The sequence below is a fragment of the Peromyscus californicus genome, unplaced genomic scaffold, assembly GCF_007827085.1.
Source record: "Peromyscus californicus insignis strain IS unplaced genomic scaffold, ASM782708v3 Scaffold_8__1_contigs__length_139910024, whole genome shotgun sequence".
Classification (NCBI taxonomy): domain Eukaryota; kingdom Metazoa; phylum Chordata; class Mammalia; order Rodentia; family Cricetidae; genus Peromyscus; species Peromyscus californicus.
This window is the reverse complement of record NW_026294606.1, coordinates 35,533,098-35,546,216: the sequence shown is the minus strand read 5'-3', so window position 1 is coordinate 35,546,216 and position 13,119 is coordinate 35,533,098. Positions and strand designations below refer to the sequence as shown.

At 43.7% G+C, this 13,119-nt stretch overlaps 1 long non-coding RNA gene across 7 annotated transcripts in view; it reads right to left on the bottom strand.

Annotated features, from left to right (window-relative positions):
- The window catches only part of LOC128103629 (uncharacterized), a 308,429-nt gene that overhangs the window by 72,294 nt on the left and 223,016 nt on the right, over positions 1-13,119 (bottom strand). For 4 of the 7 annotated variants that reach the window (XR_008215742.1, XR_008215748.1, XR_008215745.1 and 1 more), the window contains exon 6: positions 861-13,072. The exons of 1 other annotated variant lie outside the window; for it this stretch is intronic. This is a non-coding gene — a long non-coding RNA (uncharacterized LOC128103629). The remainder of the gene's footprint in view (positions 1-860; positions 13,073-13,119) is intronic. 2 more of the 7 variants (XR_008215743.1, XR_008215744.1) reach the window with 2 other exon arrangements.

The window sequence follows — 13,119 nt, the reverse complement described above, 5'->3', positions numbered from 1 at the left end:
ACCACCAACAAGAGGCAGATGTTTGAATGCAAAACATTCGAAGGTTAGGGAACCGAAGGGTTTGTTTCTATTGTTTTGATACCCAGTCTTGATCCAACCAATGAACATGTAGCTATTTGTATAAAGCCCTGGTCTAGTTTATGGAAGTGGAATTTGCCATCAGCATCACGAGCTTCCTCCACAGGAATTACAGCAGCTATCTGCTTTCCAAAGGCTACAGAAGCTCCCTTCCTTGAGAAGCTGCTGGTGTGTTTGCTGTTTGTCCTTAGCCCTCCTGAAATGACCACCACATAAGAAGCACCCTTTCAATAAAAGAAGACAGAGGGAGGTAGAGGCTCCTTCAGGCTCCTTAAGACCCTAGTGATGGAAGATGGAACATTAATGCCTCGTCAAGCATTTTTATCTTTCCATGAAAGAAAGATACTTGTGACTACAAGAAGGACTGTTAGAAAGAATGCAGGCTCTTGATTATTTCCAAATTCTCTGTCTGATATGATAACAAATACCGGTTTTTCTCTCCAGTCCCATGGAGGGGAGGGGAGTGTCAGCGGCAACAAAGGTACCATTATCTCTGGCAACATTTTCCTGGGTCCTGTTAATGATCACACTTGGAGTTACCTGATGCCCCAGGTTCTCACATCTCTGAACAAATATTACCTGGTAGCAAATATTAGTATCCCCAACTTTGCATTCCAGAGAAGTCAAGAAACTTATCAGAAAGGTCAAATCTCAGTAAATGAGGCCAAAACCAGCCATAAAGAAACAGAGAGAGGGAAATTCCCCCGTTTCCACAATTTCTCAGTTCCATCAGGTGTGAGCCTCCAGCTCCAGTTCTACGATCCCAAGCAATGGAAACTTACCCCCAGACAATCACTGCAATTCCATTCAGTAGTGATGAACTGGATTAGTGAAATTTGTAAGAACCAACTCCTAAAAGAGACTCTGGGTCAGAGAATTTATTTTTTTAATCAAAGCTTGTTAAATATATGGGATACATGATGAGATACAGTTTTTAAATAGATGCATATTCACAGCAGTCTGAAGACAAAATTCCAGAGCCTTCCTGAATTCTCAGGGATCCATACCACCCTCCCCACTACAAGTACCAGTGATTCTCACAAGGGAACTCGCATAAGATATACATATCCAGGGCCTAGAGAGATGGCTCAGTGGTTAAGCACATGGCTGTTCTTGTAGAGAACCTGGGTTCAATTAGCAGCACCCGTATGGTGACGTACAACAAACTATAACTTGAGTCCCTAGGGACCTGATGCTCCAAAGGCCACACCTAGGCTGACTAAACTAGAAAATGACAGGTAGTCAGGATATGCTCATCCATGCTCATTCATTCTTGCGTTCAGATTTAGACTTGGGCTGTACTGCTCAAGCTAGTCTCAAAATCCTAACTTGAGTGACTCTCTTGGCCCTAGTGGAACTAAAAGCACCTGACACCACATCAACTTTAGATGTAACAACACAAGGCTCTTAAACAATTGTATTATAATATGTATTATATAGCTAGGTTTAAGAAACACTACAGCTTCAAAGGGTCTTTTATTAATCCCTGAACTTTAAACTCAAAAGAAACATTATACCAGAAATACTAGATAAATAAAACGATCCAGGGCTAGGAATACAGCTCCATGAGAGACTGTTTGCCTAGCATGTATGAGGCCCTGGGTTCCATCCCAGGGAAAGGGAGGGAGGGAAGGAAGGAGAAGACCCAGAGTCCTTGAACAACCTGCTAGCATCCAACAACATGCTAGAAACAAAGCCCAAAACTGGTTGCTTTACTTTATTTTAAATCACATTTTTATTTAGCAAAACCATAAAATCTGGTCAGCAATCTTCTTCTCATTCCTTTAGAATTGCACCACACTTTGTAGCTTATTGGCAAAAACCTAACTCTATCTGGGTAGATTATAGTTAATATAGCAAATTTTAAAAATTACAGTAGAAAGACTAACAGAAGAGCCACACCCACAGAGATTACCCCACAGTGAGTAGTAGACTGTGAAAACCTTACAGTGAGAACTGGCTGACCCCTCTTCAAACAGCAGAAGTTCCTGACTATCAACAATATTTGTTACACCTCTCAATAAAGCAATTCCATTACATTTTGATTAGCAAAACAAACTCACCTATGATTGCCACCACAAAGGGGTGTCAACAGTCAAGGTGTCTCTTTGCTTCAGGGAGGTATTTGTCCCAAACCAGGAAGGGTGGGCCCTTTAACAGCAGATCACATAACATATATTTATGTGAACCAAAAGGCTTTTTAAAATGCATTGAGTTGAAGAGAAGAAAAGTAAAGGGGGGGTGGCGACTTTTTCTATGTTGGATTTCACAATTAGTTTACATCCGGATCCACCTGGCACTTCCCAGTAGCTTTCCAGTAGCTTCGATAAATCCTACTGATCTCTTCATGAAGAAGTCTCCAAGAGAAGTCAGCTGAACCACAAGGACAGCACTCCAGGTGTTGAAAAGTATCTGCAGCTACTGTGTGGCAGGGTTCAGGGACAACTTCCTTCAGGGACACGGAAGGAGTCAGGGAGGGGAAGGAACTCATTTCATTCAGGATTTGGGCAGATAAGTAGTATGGTCAGTTAACACTGACGGGTTAGGACATACCAACAACTACTCTGAAGTTCTTTTATATACTGCAGTGTCTCTGAAACTTCTCATAGAGCCCAGGGCAACATCTTAAACAGAGCAAAGACTGAAAGATGAAAAGGCTAGCATTCCAGAACATCAGAGCTCCAAAGAACATGACTATTTCCAACAGTGAGAACCTGAGCATTTGAATATAGCTCCATACAAAACCCAAGTCATTTAATCAAGCAATGGCCTGTTCTCTTGTTCTATGGTGACTCTCTATTATGTCTGCTAGAGGAAGTATTCCCTAATCATGGCTGGTCTGGAGATATAATGTATCAGTATGAAACAATTGAGTGGCCAGAGAAGAAGCCACTATAAAGGAAACAGCACAGTTTTACAATTACCCTTACATCTCACTTTCTGTTTTATGAAGCATTCACTCTGTGAAGACAGGAAGCTATATCTGTTCACTGCTATTGCCAATAAGCCCAGGATAACACTTAGGAGAGAAGTAGCCAAGAATACGTATTGAATTTGTGATATAGAATGAACAGATTCGATACCAAGAAACAACAGAGCACTGTGCTAGGTCCTAGAGACCGAAACCCAGACATCTTTCTGTTTGCTAGGACATAGCCCTCACTCTCATCGTTGGTAAATGTGGACATGATTTACCTAGTCTGAGGCTTTTCTGCTAAGAAAGTTTTTCATACTTTATATTAACTTTCCTAAAAGCATAATTATACATAGTCTATAAAGAATGCTCATGAGCTGGAGGTGTAGCCCAGTGTTTGTCTAGTGTGCACGACGTCCTGAGTTCAATATCCAGCACCAGTACCAGACCAACATGGAAGTGCACACCTGCAGTCCTAACACTTGGAAGAAGGCTCACTACTACCCTCTATGCAGTACATCTTGCATGCTGGGCAAGAGAGACCCTGTGCTAAAGTGTATTTGCCACAGGCAACAATGCTATGTCCTAAGAGTACACATACACTAAGCCCTATATCCTCTTCAGGATCAGGTGCACCAGCCTGAATGTACTACTAAGGTTATTTAGATTTTTTCCTTCAGGCACACCTTGTCCTCGTTATACAATCCACTGAGGCAGAATCCCAGCACTCAGGGGGCCAAGGCAGGAGGATGGCCATGAATTTGATAGCACCCTGAACTACATGGTAAGTTTGAGGCCAGCTTGGGCTCAAGAGTAAAAACTCTGTCTCAAATTCAAATAAAGTGTGTGTGTGTGTGTGTGTGTGTGTGTGTGTGTGTGTGTGTGTGCATTTTACCAATCATACAGGAACTTGAAGAATCACTACTATGTATTTCCATACCAACTAGTAGGTAGGGGATTCTTAAGAGTCTCAAAACTCAGAATTCAAAGCTGGCCTTCAAGTTTCATGTAAAGGTACAGTTGTATGCATAACAGGATTTTCGTGTACACTTTATTTGGCAGGTCTTTAGTTTATCAATTTTTCATCATGCAGATATGTATATCTGCATCTCCATTTACATTCTGGCTGTGGGTAATATAAATATTAGGGCTGTCTTACAGGGAAACTGAGTTTCATGACAAGTAGCCAACTTGCCTGGTAGAACTGGGCCCACTGATTGGAAAATCCAGACCCCAAATCAGCACGTGACAAACCTCTCCCTCAGCATTACATTGGTTTGTAATTACTTTGTACATTACATTAGTGCACGTGCTTGTTCTCTCTCTCTCTCTCTCTCTCTCTCTCTCTCTCTCTCTCTCTCTCTCTCTCTCTCTCTCTCCCCATATTAGAGCAGCCCCAAAGGGTCCCAAGAGGACCCGGGGCCCCTCCTCTCACCAACAGCCCGAGCTTTCTCAATACCAGAGCAGCCAAGGCAGCCTGTCATCCGCAGAGCAGCTCAGCGTGTGCACACTTGCAGGTACCTGCGCTTCAGACAGAATCTCTGCAACAGGGGAGCAAGTGGAGGCGCATTGCCTCGAGAACTCACAAGACGAAGCCCGAGGCCTCTCAATGTATATCTTTACGACTCTAAAGCCAGAAGTGCATTAGCGTTCCTGCCAAACAGGCTGCACTACAGTTTTGAAAGACCACATATAATACCTTCCTAAGACCTATACTTACAGGGACCCTTTCATCCAAGACATTTAAAGTACTTTACAAGCTCGGAGCTATTCATCCTAATGTTCCAGGGAGGTATGCAGCTGGCCAGGGTTATATTCACTGATGAAGAAACTGAGGCAGACTGACAGCCTAAGTACCATTCTGTAAAAGTTTTGCTTCTTGCACATGAATAGCTTTAAATACCCCCGCCCCCAAAGCCATACCAGCTGATACAGAAAGAAAGGAAGGATTTGCATAATTTTTATAGAAATTAAATAGTATGCCACAGAAATCTATACCCTACTGTAGTTCTTTCAACCAGAGAGGTCATGAAAAAAAATTATGAATACTCCACTGAAAATGGCTTATCATTAAATTTGAGATACTACTGCCTTTCAAGATGCAAATTCCATAATCACAAATTCCAAGACGGAAATTTCAGGGGTTTGCTTTTTTATGACCCAAATGGAATAAGGCTTTTACACCTTTGGCCAAAAGCACTTAGCAAAGATGATTAGCATATTCTCTATGGACTAGATGGGATCAATACTAAACCCTGGAGATTGGGTTCTTGGGCTTTTAGTGAAAGGTAAATGGCCTCGAGGCAGCCAGCCTACAGGGGTTCGGGGGCACTCCTCCTTGGTAGGGGACATGAGGAGGTGGGGGGGGGGGGTGCTGCTAACTTAACATCCTAAGAGCTGCAAGTGCATGTTAAGTACTTGTATTCATTGTCACAGTGACCAGAGTTCAGTAAGTGCTTACTGCCTGTTTATTAAGTCCCCTCTTTCACATGCAAGGAAACTGAGGTTTGGGGAAATTAAAAGAAGGGGCTAGAAATAGGTCCATCTCTGGAGTGTTTGCCCATGTATTGATGGCTCTAGGTTATATCTGTAGTACATTAAAATTGAAAGAAAAATGATTTGTTTGTTTTTCTTTGAGCCACGGCCTCGCACTGTAGTACAGAGACCCTTCTGCGTCAGCGTCCCAAGGGCTGAGATGGCAGAAATAAGCAATCATCTTATACTTTTTTAAATGGTAAAATATACCATTTTAAAGGAAGAAAAATTAGTAGACACACTCTCAAAGACCTTACAGTAGAGCTAGAAAATCACCAACAAATCAAACTGCATACTACCAGAAATTTAAAAATAATAATAATTTTTCCACGGAATTCATACCCAGAGGTGGAGGCAGGGAATTCAATGTTGTCTTTAGCTACATACTGAGTTTGAGATCAGCCTGGGCTGCATGAGACACAGTCTCAAAAAAATAAAACAGAATTTTAAGAGGTGGGTTATGATGGCATACAGCTGTCATCTTAGTCCTTGGGAGGCAAAGGCAGGACAAGCTACAGTTTGAGGCAAGCCTGGACTATCCAGTGAGTTCCTGGTGAGGCTGGGTTACAGTGTGGGACTCTGTCTCAAAACAAAAACGAATTATCAAAAAGGAAGGCACAAAGTCCCATGGTGATGCTCTAGAAGCCTAGCTAAGACTCTGGGTCAGTGAGGACAGGGATATTACAGAGAGGGATACACCACCAGGCAGCCAGACCACAGAGCTCCACCCTGCTGTCAATGGCGGACCACGGTGTTTAAGTCACTGAGGCAAATGTCTGAACCATGAGCTGTCTTTTGTCACCAGAACCCATCTGAATGTATGGGAAGGATCTCTAAAGGTAATCCTAGCTAGATGGACAGATAGACCTGGATATTAACAGTAATTACTTTTTCAACTGTATGCATCATATCTTCCTAACAAGTTTCATTCCAGTCTTCCTGAGATGAAGTCTGCCCTGGGTCACGGCAGAGTGGGGTGACCCTGAAACTGTTTACTTCAAGCGACAGATTGCTCTCACTTTGTCACTGACATTGGAAACCTCCCTTATGGGCTCTAGGCCCTAGTACTAGCCTTTTATTTTAACCTATTTCAATTTCAAATGAGTATAGTAAGGTCAATTTTATTTGCTAATAATTTTAAAAGAGAGAGAGCTGAGGCCTAAGGAAGCTCCTGGAATTCACATCCACTAAAGGACACTTACTGAGATTATCTTTCCCCTGACATTGAAAAGTGAAGTGCTGTTTTCTGTCCCTAGCCATTCCCTGCTTCCCTAGAGGTCTTCCCTCTGGTCTCCCACACACCACCATGAGCAAATACTGTGGGTTCCCCAGGAGATGACTGACAGAGAAAAGTATAGCTCATGATGGCCACTCCTAAGTCACCAGAATCTTCCACTGCCTCTCTCCCTACCTGACCACTCCCAGTGACATCTACCTATCAGAAGCCAGAGCCCAAAGTGCTAATGTCCAACGTATTAAACTAACTGTTGAGACATAAATGACATCATTTTGGTTGCCCAGGCTACGTTCTCTCATCACCAACACCATCCCAGAGGTAGTTAGGTACCACTTCATAGATTCACCATGGCACATGTGCTTGGAGAAATCTGTTTTCATGCGTGTTTTGCTCTTACTTTGAACACAGTTCAATTTCGCTTATTTTCAACATGATCCCAGGAGGGATTCAACTGGAGAATTATCCATGTAATTGCTAGCACACTCCTCTTGAAATTGCCTTCCGTCTAGTAGCACATTTCCAAGCTTGCTTTACATAAAAACTCCTCCGCTCACTTGTGAACTCCTCTGGGCAAGTGTGAGGAGGGAGCACAATAAGGAATTCAGTTTGCTATGAAGCACGCAGCTTATTGTCTCAGTGAGTGGTATATTCTTCTTCAAACTTTTAGACTGTGCATGCCTCCCTTTACTTCTCTGTTCCACAAAATACTTTGTCTATAAATCAGGTTAGCAGCACAAACTGCATATGCTGAAAGATTTGTTAGGCTCTTAGAATGCTCTAAGGGGTACAGTTAGCTGTCAATAAGCGCTAGTTATTGTGAACATCATTGCCATACACATACACTTAACATATACATTTCTGTACATATATGAATGAGTAAATGAATGAATGAATGAGATAGTACTTTCTATGGTACTCAGACCAATTCAAATTCCTGTACCCAAGTAATCTTCCTATCACAGCTGTCCAACTAGTTGGAACCACAGGATGTGCTCCTTCATCATCAGAACCAGGCCCTAAGCAAAAAGGACCTCTAGAAACAGGATGGGTGCACACCTGTCCCCCTCAACACACACTTCCTGATGGGGGAATGTTGGAGGCAGCCTGACAATGGCCCTATCTTACAGGCCAAACATTAACCAAGCTCCACTTTCTTACCCAGAGGGGAAAAAAAAAACGACACTTGACATGTAGTCTGGGTCACATGACCCCTGCTTTCTCACCTCTGTCAGATAACATAGGTCACATATTAACCAAGCTTGTTTCCCTGTAGTGCAGAATCCCATACACACACATCCTCAAAAACCTCAGGAGTAGATACCCAAGACACCTTGCTAAGCCTGAAGCCTCTTGTCTCAGGTCCCTGCTGTGCTGCTGTATTACCTGTCTACCCACCAGCATTAATAAAGCTCCTTCTTGCCTAAAGGACACTTCCCATCAGCACCTCTCTCTCAAACTCCTCTTCCGCTTTCCCTCCCCAAACCTAACACTCACCAGCTCTTTTGTACTTTGGTTATATAAGGCATTGGTATGGCAGTTTGCCTTTGATGCTTCGGATTCAAACATGGCTTCACAGAGGAGGAGTTCTTTCCCCCAAATCTACGGACAATCACAAAAGGACTTATGGAGACAAAAACACTGGGCCTCCAGACATGCTCAAGAAAATATCCACATAGGCCCGTTGTTAGAAACAGAACAATCTCAGTCTCACAAAAAAAAACAAGCCAAGTGACAGCTTCTCAGCAAGGCTATCCTTGCGAATAAGATGCACAAACCCAAGCCTGCCCAGCAAGCACAGGGTGGCAAAAACTTCTCTTGCTCTTTATTCTAATACAGGGAGCAACTGTGCCTTCTCCCATTGGCTGGGGTCTGCCTTCACAAGCTTTCACAATTGGCTAGTCTTCAAAGAATCAGCACAAAGAAATGGAGAAGCGGTGGGCCATTTAAGTCACTTGAGTGTAGAAAATGCTGCACGGCCTTTGTGTAAACAAAGGTCTCACCAGGTAAGGAAGAATTAAAATATTTGCATAAAGGTTTTACAAGGTGGAGGAGATAAAAGATTTGAATTTCATGACATGGAAGTTGCATAGTGTTCAACAGAAAAGAATATTTAATGCTTCTTCCACCATGAATAGGGTACCCTTCTCAGTAGTTCTGAGCAGTCACAGGGTATATACACAACTGACCCAAAGGCCATTCCTTCACCCTGATAAATGACTGCAGAGGGATCGTGGCCGCATGCCTTTGGTGTGGTTGACATCCCAACATAAATCCAACAGCAGACTGTGTGACCTCATCCTGGGACCTGAGCCAGAGTTTTCTCCTGAGATCTCTGAAGTTATCAGATCTGGAAAGCATTTCACTTGCTTTCTCTTGTAGCCCACCCCCCCACCATCACCCCTTCTTTCTAACACGACAAAAGGCAGCACTGACCACAGGAGGCAAGGAGGTAAAATTCAGAAATTGTCCACACTCCATTACCCCAAATTGCCTGCCAATGAATGAATATGCATTGTTCCTAGGTTCAATAGAAAGTAAACTGCTACTCTTGGGAAATACCCCCTCTTCACCATGCTTTTGTAATCTCTTCCTTTTGTCTCATATGAAATCTCAAGTCCTGAGTGATAGTCCTTGCTCTACCTTATCTTTTCTTCCTCAGCCCATTTCTATCCATTAGCCACAGTACAGCCAGCACTGGCTGAGTGTGGAAACCTGCCACAGAGGGCTGAATGCTCTATAGAACCTGGTTTAGAACCTGGTTTCTGCATCTTCCTGAGGTCCTTGATCTCTACAGCCTCTTGCCACCCACATCATCCTAAGGAGGTCACTAGTCTAGAGGCATGTGGGTGCAGGGTGAAACACAGAACCCTGGGAGTTAGGTGCCCGCCAAGCAGAGGAGAGTCACAACTCTTAGAAATCAGAGCTGTGGTGCAGGGAACTCCTAGGCTTAAAAACAAAACAGTCAAAACAATTCAACATGCAAGATAGATGCTTCTCTCACTCTCAAGTGGAAGCACAGAGCGTGACTGTCCTGTGATGGTTAGTGTCAACTGCCAACTTGATAGGCCCTGGGGGTTACTGTGATGGCACCAACTGAGATGGGAAGATCTGCTCACTGTGGGTGGCACCTCCGGTGGCTGGACCCCTGGGCTGCAGTGGAGTAAGGGAGCTGGGCAGCAGCAGGCATTCACCACCGTCTGCTGTTTTATTGTAGGTATGACTCAAGCAGCTGCATCTAACTCCTGAAGCCTTCACTTCCCTGCCAGGAGAGACTATGCCCTTGAACTAGGAGCCAGAATAAGCCCTTTCTCTCTTAAGTTGCTTTACTCTCAAAGTAGTTCATCGAAGACAGGAAAAGAAATAAGGCGGTCTCCAGTGCCAAAGGGAAAGGAGCCCAGGGGTATGAGAAAGGCAGACACCATCAACCTCCATTCCTACAGTGTGCCCCCCAGGGTATCACTGTGTCTGGAATGGGAGGATTGGGCGTGTGTGTGTGTGTGTGTGTGTGTGTGTGTGTGTGTGTGTGTGTGTGTGTGTTTGTGTGGTCAGGAGCTGGACAATTTATCAGCTGCCACAAAGCATAAGCAATCAATAAATAATATTTCCATTAAATCCTCTGTCTTTCCACTGGTTCTCTTTAGGAAAGAACAAGCGGATGCCAAACCGTAGCACTCCGCTCACCACTCCACATTTAGCGCATGTCTCGTGTGTCCATGTACAAATTCAGAAGGGCAGAGCGGCAGAGGGAGGCCACCACTATAACCTCACAGCACTGAAGAATTCAATCAGTTAATGTTTCAGGATCTACCCATCAAACACTGACAGCTAGCAATCAATGTAAGAAGTTACTTTGCGAAATGGATTTTTTCCCCTCCTTTGAATCTGAGACTCAGAAGCCTGCATGGACAGGCTTCCCTGGAACAGTTCCAGGTTCTGATTTCAGCTTCAGCTTTGTGTGTTGGGTTTTGCTTCTAAAAGACAACAACCCAGGGCTTTGCTACTGGCTATGAAGTCTGCTTCTAAGAACTGTTGGCACTTTCTCTGCAAAGACACTTCTGTTGGTTCCATCATGTTAATTTATTTTCATTTTTTCCCTTTTTTTCTTCTTCATTTTAAATCCTCTCTCTCCACGGTGGGCCTAAATGCTCAGGTAATATACATACAAATGTTCCGGTAGACAGATGGGTAAGCACTGTCTCCTCATGCCCTCGCTTCTAAGTGAAGAATTACCAAAGCGACACAGGCCAACCCCTGCAGTGCTATCATGGTCCCCTACAGGGGCACCTCTCTGACTCAGCCTGCAGTACAGTGTGGATCTATAAACCGGGACTGCTGACAATACCTGGCAATACAACCAAGCACGTATTCCGATAATCCTCTTCCCGATGCATACATCACATAAATCCAGAAAAATTACTATCAGCAGCAAAATAAATCTCATTAAACCCTTTTTGAAAACTCAGAGCAATATTGATACACCCCCAGACCACCCCAATCTCTATGTAACAAAAGAAGTGGCTGCTCCAGAAGTCAGAATCCACACACTGAGGCTGTTCCTAGGCTGTAGGTCTTACCACTTTTGTATATTACTCTCATAGACAGAGGAGCCCTGAAATCTTAATGTTTATTTAAGAAATACTTCAGTGGATGGCTCTCCTTTAATTCTTTAAAAAAAAGAAAGGAAAGGAGGGCCAGCCTGCTGGTAAAGGCTCTTGCTATGCAAGCCTTTGAATTCCTGGAACCCATGGTGCAAGGAGAGAACTGACTCTCAAAAATTGTCCCCTGACCTCCATGGACCTGTCTCACATACTAGGACATATGCATGCACACACAAATAAAAAACTAGTTAGAAATAATAATAACAACAACAATAAGGAAAAGTAAGTATTGTGATCATTCTAATTTTATAATTAAGGAAATTGAGACAGAGACGTTAAATAATTTGCCTAAGATCACATTGCTAGGAGACCAAGCCAGGCCTAAACCACTGTATAGCATCATGTTAGTGGTAGTGCTGGTTTCCTTGATTTTGATTTTAACAGACATATAAAAGTTGTCACTTGCATATTCTGTGTCCTCGGAGCCACCTTAGTAAGGGCTAGACCCACAGGAGTCCAATACAGAGAAAGTAGCTAAAGACACAAGTGGATGCACTCTGGAGACACCTTCGCCTAGGCCAGAAACAGGACTAGGGCAGGTTGCCTCAGAATTGGGGACGGTCAAGTATCTAGAGTTACTGATCCACTGGCCCACCTGCTTTCAGTTAACTGAAGAGATTCCTTCTCCTGAGCAGAGTGCACACCGGGGTGGGGGCAGGTGGTGTCAAGGCCATCACTATTTACATCTCCTGAACCTGAAGGTCAGTTCAAAAGGGCAGCAGTAATTTATGGGGCTGCTGCAGTCACCGGGGCAGATGGGAGAGAAGGAAGAGCTTGGGAAGTCTTCCTGGTTCTTTTTTACACTCTCTAATACAAGAAGTTGCTGCCAACCGCTGGGGCATTCCAAAGTGAAAGGTGAACTTGATCATTTTAACCTAAAAAACACCACTTGCAGAACTCAGTGCTCAGGAATCTAATGTTATCAATGAGAACCATTCAGAAGACTCCCCTGAATGAGACAGTGTGGGGGGACCTTTGACAGCAATCGCAGGGTGCACAGACACTTCAGTGGAGAATGATTCTTGTAATACATGCTGAAGCTAGGATTTAAAGTTGAAAATGAAGCACAAAAGCCTACACTTAGTGTTACTGGTTATGAAACAAGTCCCCTTGAACACTGTCAAATGTTCTCCTATACTTCCTTGCTTGAAACACACACACACACACACACACACACACACACATATATATATGCTCGCGCATGCGCTCACTCATGCACTCACAAAAGCCCTCTCAAGGCCAGCTAAATCTTTTAGGCTGAAAGTTCTGAGTCCTTCTTTTAGTGCTGGAGATGTAACCCAGAGCTCTGTAATGTTTAGTAAAAGATCTACCACTTAGTTGCACCCAAGCCCAGGACAGAAAATACCCACTTGACACCCCCGACCCCGCCACACCACACACACACACACACACACACACACACACACACACACACACACACACACACACTCGACCAACTCAAAACTGGAGCAAGAATACACAAACGAAGAGGGAAGGCTGGAGGAAACACGACAGGAGGGAGTCTCGTCTCGCACAGAATGCTTGCTCAGTCTTCCATCGTAGTTTGTAGATTCTCTGGCCTTTGTGAATAGAAGCTTTGTTCTGCAATACATCAACCAAGTTTCTTTTTTTGCCCAGGCAGCACAAAACCTTTAGAAAAAAAAATGTGAAGGAGGGCTAAGAATGTTGCTCAGTTA